Source organism: Pteropus alecto, unplaced genomic scaffold (genome assembly GCF_000325575.1).
Source record: "Pteropus alecto unplaced genomic scaffold, ASM32557v1 scaffold3, whole genome shotgun sequence".
NCBI lineage: Eukaryota > Metazoa > Chordata > Mammalia > Chiroptera > Pteropodidae > Pteropus > Pteropus alecto.
Window position 1 is genome coordinate 45,958,419 of NW_006442484.1, and position 14,454 is coordinate 45,972,872.

The following is a 14,454-nucleotide window of genomic DNA, read 5'->3' on the forward strand; positions in this document are numbered from 1 at the left end:
TCAAAATCAAAATTTCTAAATTATAGTTTGTATAAAGTTTTGATATCTGATAAGGCATGTCCCCCATCTTATTTTTTACTTTCAGGAATTGAAGTTAGACCTTTGCACTTACATGTAAATTTTAGAATCAATTTTTAAAATTCCACCAAAACCAAAAAACTAGGATTTTTATTAGATTTACATAGAATTTCTGGATTATTTGGGGAAGAATTACTACCTTTACAAAACTGAGTCTTTAGAAATGTGTCATGCTTCCAGATGTTTCCTTAATGTTCTTTAATAAAATTTTTCTCCATAGAGGTCTTGAACATCTTTTGTTGTTTTTTTTGTTCCTATTTGCTCAACTCCTTCTATTTCAGCTATTTTAAATATTTAATTAAAATTTTAAATTGTTGATATTTTTGTTTCTTTTTCTTATATTGTGGCAATTAGCAACTCTAAGTTAATGTGAAATAAAAATGGAAAATCATTTTCATGTAGATTAATTAGATGGACATTGACATTTTAAAAATATTGTTTCCTCTTTTAAGACATAGTAAATCTCTCCATTTTAAAGATTTTCTTTTGTGTGCTTCACAAAAGTTTTACTTTTTACTGCATATAGCCTGATTTTTCTTCCTCATTATAGGTTGCATTTTCCTGCTTCTTTGTGTACTTGGTAACTTTTGATTTGATGCAAGATATTGTGAATTTTATCTTTGGGGGAGCTGAATATTTTTGTGTTCCTAGGAAGATTCTTGAGTTTCGTTCTGAGATGTATACTTGGAAACAGTTTGATCCTTTTGGGCCTTATTTTTAAGTTTTGTTAGACATGAGAACAACAATTAGTCTAGGGCTAATTATTTTCTGAGACAATGCCCTTCTAGTACACTATTTAACATCTTATGAATTGTGAAATTTTAAAATCTCTTAATGGGATTAGGCACTACTCTCACCCTTGTATGGCCCCTGAGTACTGCTCCCTGCTATCCTTTTAGGTGTTCTGGCTTCAACTTCAGATAGTTTCCCCATATATGTACACAGATCAGTATTCTATTGAATACTCAGGGGATACTGCAGACTTCTGGAGTTCTCTTTCCTCTCCACAACTCTGCCCTGAGAACTTTGGCTGCCTTTGTCTCCCTGGACTCTCCCCTCTACCTCCACAATTTAGGGAGTCTACCAGGCTCTGCTCGGGTTCCCCTTCTTTGTGCCCCGTCCTTGAAACTTTCAAGGCAGTGATATGAGGGCAATCGCAGAATTCACTTTGTTTCTCATCTCTCAGGAATCACTGTCCTTTGTTGCATGATATTTAACATTGTGAAAACATTATTTCATGTTTTTGTTTGTATTTTTAGGTGTTTTAGTTTGGAAGGTAAATCTGGCCTTTAATTACTCTTGGCTGAAGCTGATATCCAAACAAGAATATACTTAATTTTTAAGATTTCTATTTATTTTTGTTTCACAGGTACAATATTCTCTTAAGTCTCTGAAGATTTTTTTTTTTAATGCCTATGGCACCTGGTCTTCCTAGGTGGTCTCCCATCCAAGTACTAACCAGGCCTGACCCTGCTTAGCTTCCGAGATCAGACGAGATCGGGCACGTTCAGGGTGGCATGGCCATAGCTGAAGATTTTTTTTAACATTCATCTTCAGTTGCATAATTCAGTTTTATTTTATTTTAGGATGTTAGTTTTTTTGTTGAGTTTGGGGCCTTTTTCTCATGGGGTGGTTTTCTTTGTATGTTTGACAGTTCTTGGTTGTCTGCTTATCTTCCTTTGCATTTGAGAACTGCTATTCATTTCTTTGTGGATGCTAGTTATATTACCTTATCTGGTTCTTCTCATTTTCCATGATATGCTTCTAAATACAGTTTTGTGGCAGTATGGCTTGTGGGCGTATTGTCATCTTTGGGATTAGCTGTTACTTAAGCACTTCACCGTCTCTCTGATCCAAGATCTGTTCTCACTACATCATCCTAGAGCAAATACTGCTGTCGAGCACTTGCTTCTTAGCAAAAGCTGGAGATGGAGGAGAGACAGCTTCATTAGCCTAGCTGCTTTCGATTTATTTTCCTTCTTAATCACTTGGATACCTAGGATTCCTTCCTGCCTTTATGTAAGGTGCCACTGGCTTGTGGCGTTTCCTTGGACTCTTGCCATTTTTGTGATACTCTTGTGCTGCTACTTTGGAATTTTAGTTTCCTCCAAACTTCTTTCTATGTAGGTCTAGTGCCATTGGCATTATTTTTTAAATCGGGAGTTATTCAGAATTTCTGCCCCTCTGGAGGGCTCTTTTTCTTGTTTTCCACTGTTATTAGGATATACGCTTTTAAAAACATCTTTTCTGGCAGTTTATGGGCTGTAGGGTAGGTGGAGATGTGGATACATGTTCAGTGTTTGAATAACGTTTCATTCTATAGAGATGTACTGGGAGTAATTTATCAGCCCTCAGTAACATAGATTTAAGTCATTTACAATGTATATAAGTTATATTGTAATGAATATTCTTGAATACATATCTTTAAGTATTTATGTAAATATTTCTGAAGGGTAAATTCCTAATGGTGGAAATTTCCTGTCAAAGGCTATGTGCTTCTTGGTTTTGAGAAATTTTAAAAGTACATATTATCAAATTATCCTTCTAAAAAAAGTGTATTTACATTTGTCTAAACTCAGAGAGTGAATCACATGTAAACTATGGACTTTGAGTGATTACGATGTGTCAACGTGGGTTCATCAACTGTAACAAATGTACCCTTCTAGTGGGGGATGTTGATAACGGAGGGAGGCTGTGCATGTGTGAGATTGAGGAATATGTGGAAGTCTCTGTATTTTCCCTTCAATTTTGCTGTGAACCTAAACCAGTCTAAAAAATAAAGTTTTAATTTTTAAAAAGTGTATTTATTTAATAAAGTCATAGTGCTTGCAGCGCATGAGATATTATTCTAAGCTCTTTACAGATATTAAATAATTTATTCTTCATAACAATCCAATCATGTAATATCCCTATTTTAGAGATGAGAAAACTAAGGAGGCACAGAGAGATTAAGAAATTTGTTCAAGGTCACATACTAAGTTTTCTATTTGTTTACAGCCTCATGAAATTTTCAACGTGAAACATTTAAATATTTGCTAATCCAAATGAAAAAATAGTATCTCATTACTCTTTGATTTTGTATCTAATTATATAAGTGAGGTTAAACATTTTCATAACTTTATTGGTTATTTGTAATCTCTGGTTTTGTCCATTGCCAATTGGATTGTTTCTTTTTCTTATTATGTGTGATCTTTGTATCATAGATAAATTAACCCATTGTTTTCATAGGTGTGGATATTTATCCTCAGCTTGCTATTTGCTTTTGACTTTTTTCTAGAATTCATTTTTTTTAAGTATATTGAATCATATCATTGTTTTCCATTATGCTTTCTGATTTGTGTGCTGTTTGTGGTCTATCTGGAAATTATCTTGAGGCAATAAGAGAGTTAAGAATTTAGCTTTATTGTTTGTGTATTTATTTATTATTATAGAAATGGCTAACCAGTTGTCTCAATACCATTTTATGAATTCACTGATTAGAAATGCCATATTTATCATACTAAATTCCAATTTGAAAATTTTTCCATAAATATCACAGTAACTTTAGTTATTATAGTAAGTCATAGTATTTCTTGTTACATGTATTATCAGTTTTTAAATATTAAAATGCAGTAGAATATAATTAACAGTGAAATTGCATCAGGCATAATTTGGATTTCTTAGAATGAATTAAAAGGTATTCTAGCAAATGGTAATATTTCAGGATTATTTTTATGAAAGTCATAATTAGAAGGAAGAATTTTTATGCCAATTATTGGATATATCTAGTTGCTAGAATCTTAGGTACATATGTTTATATCATAATTATTAAACTTTATAAAGTTCTAAAATATAGTTTATTCGATTTACTCACATCCTATTTAAACACTAAAGATGTATAGTTTTCATTTTAGCCTTCCCTACCTATTGATGAGGTTGTATTGGAGGAAAAAATATTATTGATTTTAATTTGAAAAACAATGTTTCTCCCTCCTGATTCCTACCTTCTTCCATTGTGATGGAAAAAGTCTATATACCTTAAAAAGTAAACACTGTGTGTACTAAGTATTTTGAAGACTTCATAGATTAAGTTAATTTATACTGTTAGATCAGTGTCCTAAGTTTTGGTGTATTATATATTATATAATTCATTTGTGAGTTTAACACCCAAATATTTAATATATGTACTTTCAATGATTATTGAGTTGAAATTGTGTTCCTGAGGGGAGAGTATACTTAAATCTCTCTGCTTCCATATAACGTGTATTTTGTTAGTTTTGAACATGTAATCACTTCATTTTGGTTTAATCATCCATTCAAAAGAAAGACCATTCATAAGCATAAAATTGTTTCTGGGGGATTAACTCCTTACTATTTTAACTTAGACCAGAAAAATGATTGATTTTATGGTGACTTTTTTTTTCTTTAAATCAAAAATGTTGGCTTACCGAGTGTAATGTAGTATACTTTCATCAATGTAATGTTTCATATCTATAAAACTAAAGAGAATTAAAAAGAAAACATTAAGGAGATTGCTATTTTTAGTTTTTTGTTGTATATATTTAATTTGAATTCCTGGTCCTACTTACTTTTTTTTCTGTTGGAAGAAGCAAGGTATGTACTTAAGGGTATTATTGAGAAGATGGTTTAAAAAATTTTTTTTTCTATTTAAGTATGGTTGACATATAATATTATATTAGTTTCAAGTATAGGACAAACAAAGAAGCTGAAAGACAAGATGAAAATACCGTGAGGAAAAACATAAGAGCATCTCACGATTGACCATATACGTGGAGTCTGAAAGTGAAAAGACAAAGCTAATAATACTCTTGTTTCATAGCTAGACTAATACTCTGAGAGTTAAGTTTTAATCAATTGTTTATGTTTACATCCCCCAAAGTGTTTATTTTCATTCAGCCCATAAACATCTTTAGTTTGCTAGGGATTATGCAAGGTAAGTTGTCTGAATAAAGATCTGTTTCCCAACCTCCCAACAACTTCAGGAGTTTTTTTTTTTTTTACTTGTTGAGCATATGGTAGATGCTCAACAAATTGTTATTGAGTAAATATTTGGAAATTAAACAGCACACTTCAAAATAACCCAAGGTCAAAGAAGAAATCACAAAGGAAATGAGAAAATATTTTCAATTTAGGAATAATGAAAATATACACAAGTTTGTGGGGTTTAACATTCGTGCCTAGAGAAAAAAAACTATGGCATTAAATGTTCATGTTAGAAAAGGAAAAAAAGCTTACAATCAATTATCTCAGCTTCTACCTTTGGAATCCAGAGAAAGCAGAGCAATTAACCCCAGATAAGTTCTATGAAGGAAATAATAAAGAATGGTAATCAATAAAATAGTAAATGAAAAAACAATAGAGAAAATAAACCGAAATGACATAGAAAACAGATATAATAGAGAAAATCAATAAAATCCTAGATAATTCAAAGGGGGAGTGGATATTCTTTTAGATAGATGATTCTGGAAAAATTCAATATCAAATGGAAAAAAACATTCAAATCTTAACCTTTCAGAAAAACTAACTCAAAATGTATTATTGATCTAAATATAAAAATCAAAACTAAAACTTCTAGGAGAAAACACTGGAAAAAATCTTTGTGACCTTAGGATAGGCAAAAATTTTATAGATAGGATGGAGAAAGCACTTATGAAAAAAAATTGCAAAATTGGACTTCATCAAAATTAAAAACTTCTCTTCTAAAGACACTTTATAAAATGAAAAGGCTTGCCACAGATTGGGATAAATTATTTGCAATAACATAGCTGATAAAATTATGTATCCAGAACAGATAAAGAACTCTTAGAAGTTAATAAAAAGACAACCCAGTTTAAAAAGTGAGCAAAAAACATTGTACAAGAGAAAAATATATAAATGGCCAATAAATACATGAAAAACAAGCTTAATGTCGTCAGTCACCAAGTAAATGTAATTAAACCACATGATATAGCACTACACATAATTACAATGGCCAAAATTGAAGTTTAAAATAGACCTTACCAAGTGCTGACAAAGATATGGAAGGATTGGCGTTCTTATACACTGCTGGTGGGAGCATGAATTGGTGCAAGCACTTGGGAAAAACGGCAGTTTCTTAAATACATTTACTACATGACTGAGCAAATCTACTTCTTAGTATTTGCCTTAAAGAAATAAAACCATGTCCATATAAAGATTTGTGCCTGAATGTTTATCAGCTTAATTTATAAAAGCTTAGAATTTGAAAAAATCTGAAAGTCTATAGATGAAGATTATGATATATTTAAACAATGGAATACTACTCAATAATAGAAGGGACAAACTACTTTTACTTGCGACAACCTGAATGAATCTCAAAACCTTTATGTATGCTGAAGCTAAGAGGCAAGAAGTGAAATATATACTCTATGTATGTATGTATGAGATTCTAGAACAGGCAAAGTTAATCAATGATGACAGCAGATCAATGGTTGCCTGAGATATGGTGTTTTTTTTTTTTTTTTTTTAAGTTTTGTGTTTTTTTTTTTAATTGAATACAAAGGGGCACAAAAGAACTTTTTGAGGGGAATGGAAAAGTTCTATGTTTTGATTTTGGTATCATTTATAAGATGTATGCATTTGTTAAAATGAATCAAACTGCATTTTTTTCTATGTAAATTATACTTCGATAAAATTGGTTTAAAGAAATGGATTGGGCGACGCTTTCTGCTCTGAAATTTATATAAGATAGGGATTATTATTCTTCAAAGTTACTGGATTTGGGGGAGAAGTAGAGTTTTGACTACCAATTCAATTTATATTTTCGTCATTCATTTATTTAAGTTTTATATATCCTCTTAATTTACAGAGCAAATCAGTGCTAAATCAGTAGTCTAGAATTTCAGTTTAAGATGCTTTTCTTTACTTTTTGTTAAGAATTATGACATATTTGGTTAATGAAGTAGGAAGTTCTTATTTCATTCTTTTTCTTTCTCCCCTTCAAATCCTGGTTAAAATAATTTTTAAGAGTTATCCTGAGGTATACACTGAGTTATATGTCCCTCTTCTGTGTTTCCATATCACTTATAACATTGTGCAATTTTCAAGTGATCTTAATGCCATGACAGGCATTGCTTGTTTGGATTAAGGGCAGAGGTAAAATATTTTTTTAACTGAAGAAATTAATACTCAGATAATTTGTGATTCTTGATATATTTAGCCACATATCTCAATCCAAGTTATTTTCTTCAGCCCCACCCCTTGGTTAATATTATTTAACACCTCTCCATTTAGTCAGGGATCACAAACTCAATTCAGAAGTCAGGCATGTGATGAATAGAGTGAGCCAGACTGGATATTAAAACAGTAGGAATAGTGGGGGCTGTGCCAAACTGGAGAATGCATCCCTCAGCCTAAAGCATTAAAATAACATAAAAAAACAAAACAACTTGCCTGCCAAACAAATATGTATGAAGGTCACATTCAACTGGTTGACCACTATCATGAATCCATTGTGACTTGTGACTTAAAATATATTGTGTCATTTAAAGAAGTTTCTCAATTAGGAGGCAAGGAATATCCTGGGAAGCTCTTCAAATAATAAGTATTCCCCTTACCACCTACCTAATTGAGGAAACTGGTACATTAACTACCTTGGTACCTAGTGTTAAGTGATAATAATCAAGCTGATGGCACTATGTAGCTTTAGTTACTGGCCATTACTAACAGTTTTATTTTTGCCAGCAGAGAATGTTAAGTTTGCTATGGGCTTTAGCAAAACTACATTTGTGGATAATTCCATTATTAAAGAAATGACAAAAGATAACCATATGTCACTTTCAAATGACCCATATTCACAATGACTAGTACTTGGGTAAAATTCTATTTTCTCATTTATCTATCATTCATTCATCTATCCATTCAATAAATATTTAAATGTATGCAAAAAAGAGTGGTTTCTTTTCTCTAAAGATACTTAAAACTTAGTGTTGGGAGGGAGAAAATCTAGCACTGGTATTCAAATGGCGAATGTCACTGAGACAGGCTTAATGAAGCCGGTAGGATCAGCTGGACTGCTAGCAGACGCTTCATTTCCTGTGGATTTCTTTCCTCCCAAGCTGAGCAGAGCTTCAACAGTTCTCACAACAATTATCACCCACTTGTTCTGTAGGTCTCAAGTTTTCTTGTATTAGTCAGGTTGAAGGATTCGTGGTATTAATCACGACTGAAGTTGTTATTTATCACCTGCTGGGTGAGAAATAATAATTTTGGCACTAGTGGGGCAGCAGGCCAGAGGTACCAAATTAAGTAAAACATCTAAACACTAGCAAGGATCATTTCTCTGATTAATGAATTGTTACAAAGAAAAAGTGCTACTCATTATCTGGTCTTACCAATACAAAGTGGAGCATGTAAGAAAAAAAAAGTGACAGCTTGCTCAGACCAATTTTTCCGTTTATTTCGTTTCATTTCTCTCTCTCTCTCTCTCTCTTTCTCTTTCTCTCTCCATCTCGTCCTCTCTCCTTAACTATGAACAGATTTGTGTTGCCAGTGATGCTATATTTTGTTTTTGTTTTTTGCTGCCAAACGACACAAATGGAGAAATATCTTATATTTTAATATTATAAGATAAAATATTTCTGGCTATTTAAACAATGTTTTTTTGTGATCTTTAAGAAATTAAAATGAGTTTGAAAGAGGTTAGGTAAATTACCTTTAGAATGTGTATAAATTAGAGATTTCACTCTAAAAATAGTCAACATATTTTACTTTTTCTACTTTGAACCGAATACTAATGCTGTAGGTCTATTTTACAAAGGGTAAATTTTCATTTCTGTTTTTTTATTTTGTTCTTTAAAAATTCCAAATAAAAAAAGCTTATTTTCTTATTGCTTTGACTCCTAGAGCAATCTTTACATTTCATAATGCTATGTAAGAATGTCTTTCCTGTCGTGAATGGAGTAATAGGGACAGAATTTATTTTCCTGCCTTAAACAACTAAAGGAACCGACAAAATAGATGAAACAATGATTTTCAGACATGAAACAATAATCAGTTCAGGATGTGATCCTTGCATGAAGAGAAACAAAGTGAGACCTTCCAGTTTCTTCTTAGAGAGCATTTCTAGGCTGTAGCACAGGAGAGGGGAACCAAAGAGAGCCAGTGGATTCCTTGAGTTGAGAAAATAAGAGTTCAGAGTTCAAGAAGGCCGAGGTCGCTAGCCGAGCATTGGAGATGAGATAATTGCAGAGAGAGAAGACCCTAGAGAGCTGTGTGAGAGGGTTTTGCTACTGGACTTCAGCCGAGTATGGATCGTCATGTGCATATGAGGAAAGTACCAAGACTGAGGAAAGAACTATTGGAAAAGAGCAAGTAGAACAATCTTTAGAAGGCTTGAACAATCATGGAGCACTGAAAATCATTTGGTCCACCAGTCAGAGTGGAAAGATCACTTGATCTCAGAGGGCATCAAATATAAGTTCTCAGAAGGGCATTATCTCAGAAGGGAATTAGTATTCAAAAAAACTAGTTTAAACATGTGCAAAATTATTGACACTTAATGGAATGGTTGTAGAAAGCTTCATAGAGAAGGTAAACTGAGTTGCATTTTAAAAGGTAGATACATAGACTTTAAATAGGGGAAAACTTTTATTAGAAGGTCACATATGAGTAGAGTGCCCAGCAAATTCATGGACAGTAGGTAAATCAATGCAGTTGGATCAGAAGGGTAGCCATGATAGATGAACTTATAATTGTAAATTTGGACTCAATTACAGAAGGGCTTGAGTGCATTTAAGCGATTTCGACGTTTAGGCAACATGCAGTCATCCTAAACAGAATGATGTAATGGAAATTGCTCTGAGGTTGGAGTTGAAAGCCTTGAGTTGGACTCCTGCTCCAATCGGTCGCTATGTATAGACTCAGGCAAATCTCTCTTTCTCCAAGTTTTAGCTTCCTCACCACAAAACAGAAATGTTAATTCCTGGTCTGCCTGCTTCACAGGCTTGGTGTGAAAATCAAACAAATTTATTAATGTGAAAGTCTTTTGTGGGTTTTGAAGCATTGCGCAAATCCAAAGTATTATTTTTACTGGAGAGAAGAATAAGATGATTAAATTGGCTGTTGAGCAAGATTGATCAAGAATTGATGTGTCGTCTTCCTCCTACGGCTTGGAAATAAAAGTGAAAGGCTGTCTCATTAATTGAAGTTGACGTAATGAGTTCTTGGATTACGAAGGTCACAAAGAAAAAAGAAATTGAGGGGCAGCACTGAGAAAAACTTGGAAGGAAAAGCTTACAGGGCTGATAGCTAATCAGATGTGGTGAAAGGAAAAATAGCATCGAAGATTTTGAACTGCCATGGCAGAGAAGGTATAGCTGATAGAAAGACAAATTAACGAGATGACAGTTTGGAGGCCAGATTTGGACATATTGAGTGGGACATCTAAACGGAAAGGTCCAGAAAGCAGATTAAGAAGACATTAATTTTCATAATTTTAATTTAGTGAATCTCTCAAAAAATCTTCTGTATATAAGAGAGAGCTTTAATAACCATATCTTTAGTATTTTTAGGGTATAGAAGAACAAAAAGTCTGGGAGCAAAGGAGAGGTAAACAGGTGTGATTTAGCTCTGCCAACCTTGGCAATGCTCATTTAAAAACATGTAAATTAAACTTGTCTGGACGAGATCCTTCTACGGGGCTGCTGGCCACATCTTTCAAACTCCCCAAATGTGAATTCGCAAAACCCATCATTCTTGTTTTTCTATAATTTTATTATTAACATATGTATGTTTTAATTTTCTTTCCTCTTGTCATTAGTTGAAAGAATTACAGATAATCAGAAGTGGCAAATATTGATGGAAACTCTGTTAACTGCCTGTTATTTTCAATTGAGAATTCGATTTCTGGAAATCACATCATATTGAGTCACAACTAAGATGGTTTTATGGCTTCTATTTCACTTACTCCCCAAAGCATAACTGGTCCTTGATGGGATATGTTTTTGTTTTGGTAAATGACATAGATTTTTTTGTTTTATAAATTAATTTTGAGAAATTGTTTCTTTTTATTAAAATCATTTATTTTTGGTTAAATTTTCATGCTGGAAAACTTTTGAAATTATGTCCAAATATGGTAAATAGTAGAGGACAAGAACTAAATATCACATGTCTTCTTTTAGTCCCCCTGACACCCATCATTGAAAAAGGGAGGTCAGGGAAATATTTTATGTCCATGTGAATTTTATAGGAAAATAAATCCATATGTTTCTAATGAATTTACACATAACTCATCAAAATGTGTGGTTTTTGTAAAAGCTGTTTAATGTCTAAACAGATCCCTTTGGGACAATCTTTAAACCTAGTTCTCTATTGCTCCTTCTCCAATAAAAGCAGAGGATCATATGAAGAGAAAAATATTATATTCTGCCTTGAATTGCATGTCTGGATACTGGAGAGCTTTTAAAAGAAAAGAAAAACTTAATAATTTAGAAGTTACATTTTAGGATCTCGCTCTTATCCTGTGTGCATGTGTGTGTGCGTGTGAGTGTGATACATATATGTATATATGAAAATTTCAGTGTTCCCAAAACTCTATATAGATCTGTAGGAGAGCTGCCTTGTCATGTCATTTTATAGGGGTGATAATTCCCTCTATTCTCATCTGTAGTAATGGCAAATCCCTGGTACTAATACGTTCTAGTTGTAGGTGTAACCTTTTCTATTTACAGCTGGTGCTAACGAGTATGCCTTACACTACCTTCCTTTCCGAAGGAACAAAACACAGGCCATTTCTAAGGCATTTGGCACAGCAGTGAAGCTGGGGGATAGCGAGTGCCCTTTGCTTTCCCCTTTATCAAAATATATTCATTCCAGTCTTCAAACCGCTGTTTTCGAGTCCTAAATCTTTACCTACACTAATTTCTGCGGGTCAGACTTTGACCCTGATTGGAACAAAATCTGGAGTCAGATCTTCACACCAGGACGCATCCACCTCGGTGCGTGTCAGAAGCCATATTGCTGCAAATGCCTCACACACCTTGGAGCGCAGCTTGTGGAACTGATGAGGTGAGAGCGCGCACAGCGGCGCGGGCCTGGTAATCACAGGACTGAGGAAACACATACATCATCTGCCGACCGGGTTGGCATTTCAAGTAAAAAACCTTCACACTGTGTAAGATGTCGGACAAATGATGGCCATATGCATGTTTGTCTGGGTGCAGATGGCTCTGCGTTCTCGGAGAGGAGAAAGCTGAGCTCGGCTCTTTTTGCAGACAGTTTAATATTGGTGACACAGTTTATGTCCTCTGCAAAAACAATAATGGAGGGGAAGGTGACATAAATTATTTGCAAATCGTTTGACATATGCAGGGCATTGTCCTTGCAATAATCACCATCAGTCTGTCAGTTTAAGATATGAACCATGCCACTGCCATTTTATATCACTATGTTAAGCTTTCACATGTTGTCATTTTACAGATTTGTTCTTTGGAGAACCACGGCAACACAAATCAAATTGGATTATGTTTAGTCATGTACTGTATCATGCACGTTGCTTAGATAAAAATAAGAATGTGCATTCTAGGGGATGGGGATCTTGAGGCAGTCTTCCATTCCATATCTCTGTGAGGTGGTAGTTAAATAAACCTTGCCATCTTTACCATCACTCAACTTTAGTTCATTGTTCAAGTTGGTGAGGTTTTTTTTTTTTTTTTGAGAATCTAGACTTTCATTTCTCACTATAGAAATATAGAAGTGTATAAGATGAAAATGACTCATCCTAAGGATTTTTCTTATGTTTTCTAACTAATTTAGGAAGTTAATATGCAAATGTTCAATGTTATCTTGTAGCTACTTTTAATATTATATATGCTATTATTGGATTTCTTTCTCAACCTAAGATGGGTGTAAATGATGATTAAATAGTAGATGGTCTTATCTCTGTTTCTATAGTATGAACTTAACACCATAGGGCACTTTTATTTATTGAATTCCTGACGTCATTTGATGTTGAAAACTGTGTGTTACAGTTTAACCATACATTGCAAATGCTGTAGACACTTCAGAGTCATTGCTCTATTGCACATGTTTGGACCAATTGATAAATGAACTTTAGAGAGAGTTTCTCAATTTCTCAGAGTTTCCAAGAAAACTATAAATTCTAAAACAGGGCATTCAGAAATTGAGTACAAACATTTCTTAAGAGAAATATGATTTATTTTCACTTAGAAAAGTTACTTTCACTCGGTTATATCAGCAGAGTTGTTTCTGCCTTCACTCATTACGTAGCCCTTAAAACAAAGATTTATTACATTTCCATCTTTGAAATAATATTTTTTCTCATTGAAGGTAGGCATTATCACTATGCCCTTTTATATCTATACTGATAAGTGCAGTGAAGAAAGCATTTACAAAGAAATTGTTTTAATTTATCTTTAATGGTGCACATAAATGGTGCATTACAGAATTTGACATTAGGTTCAGATGATTTTGGAAAGTATAGTAGCATTAAATTGGAACTTTATTTAGCATTCAGGAAAGATTTAAATTAAACAAATTTAAACTTGATGATGCTGATTAAATCAAATATTGTCTTTATAGAACCAAATGTAAAGATGGCATTTTTTAAACTTTCTTCCAACAAATTTAACTAATTCATTTATTTTATGTGCTATGTGCTATGAACTCTATGTGTAACTTCCTATTGAAACTATGTCCCATAAACGTCTGAAATTCTATAGTTCTTTCTAAACTGCTGTTTCTCCAGTGTTTTCCCCATCTCAGTTAATATCACCATCTATTCAGTTGTTCCTTCATCTGTGTTCTCCAACAACTTTCATGCTAATGTCATAAAACATTTGTATATAGTAGGGTTAATTGTTTCATTTACCTCTTCAATTAGACTGCTAGGTCTTTGTGATCATGTCAGGATCACAGGTACTTGGTAAATATTTGTTGAATTGAATTGAATTCACTTTGGCTCCTCTTCTTCCTCATCTTAATATCAAGTACTCTCAACTATTCTTTTGCGTTGTCTCTGGTATTTATTCTATTATTTTTACTCCACTGCCTTTTTCCTGGTTTCAGATACTCATTGTCCTCTTTAAAAAAAATTTTTTTTGCTAACTATTACCAAGTTCTCCAGTTTCTGCCTCTGCTCTAGTTGGGTACATGTTTCCTTATGATGCATGTACTGCTTCTTCTTCCTGCTCCAGGGACTTCATGGCTTCATTATATGATTGGTTGGTTGATTGATTGATTTTTTATGTTTCACCAAATTTGACTTATCAAATATTATTATTAACTTTTTGTATAGATTGAGTTTTGGAATGTAGTTCTTTAGCCTGAGTCGTAGCTTTCACCAAGTCTGATCACTCTCTTTAAAAAACCCTTTCTTATTATGACGAATTTTAAGCATAC

The 14,454-nt window shown here is 33.3% G+C and overlaps 1 non-coding gene across 1 annotated transcript; it reads right to left on the bottom strand.

Annotated features, from left to right (window-relative positions):
• Window positions 1-1,488: 1,488 nt before the first annotated feature.
• LOC112470665 lies at window positions 1,489-1,607 on the bottom strand. Its single transcript, XR_003043037.1, has one exon. It is a non-coding gene; the product is annotated as a 5S ribosomal RNA (ribosomal RNA).
• Window positions 1,608-14,454: the final 12,847 nt, after the last annotated feature.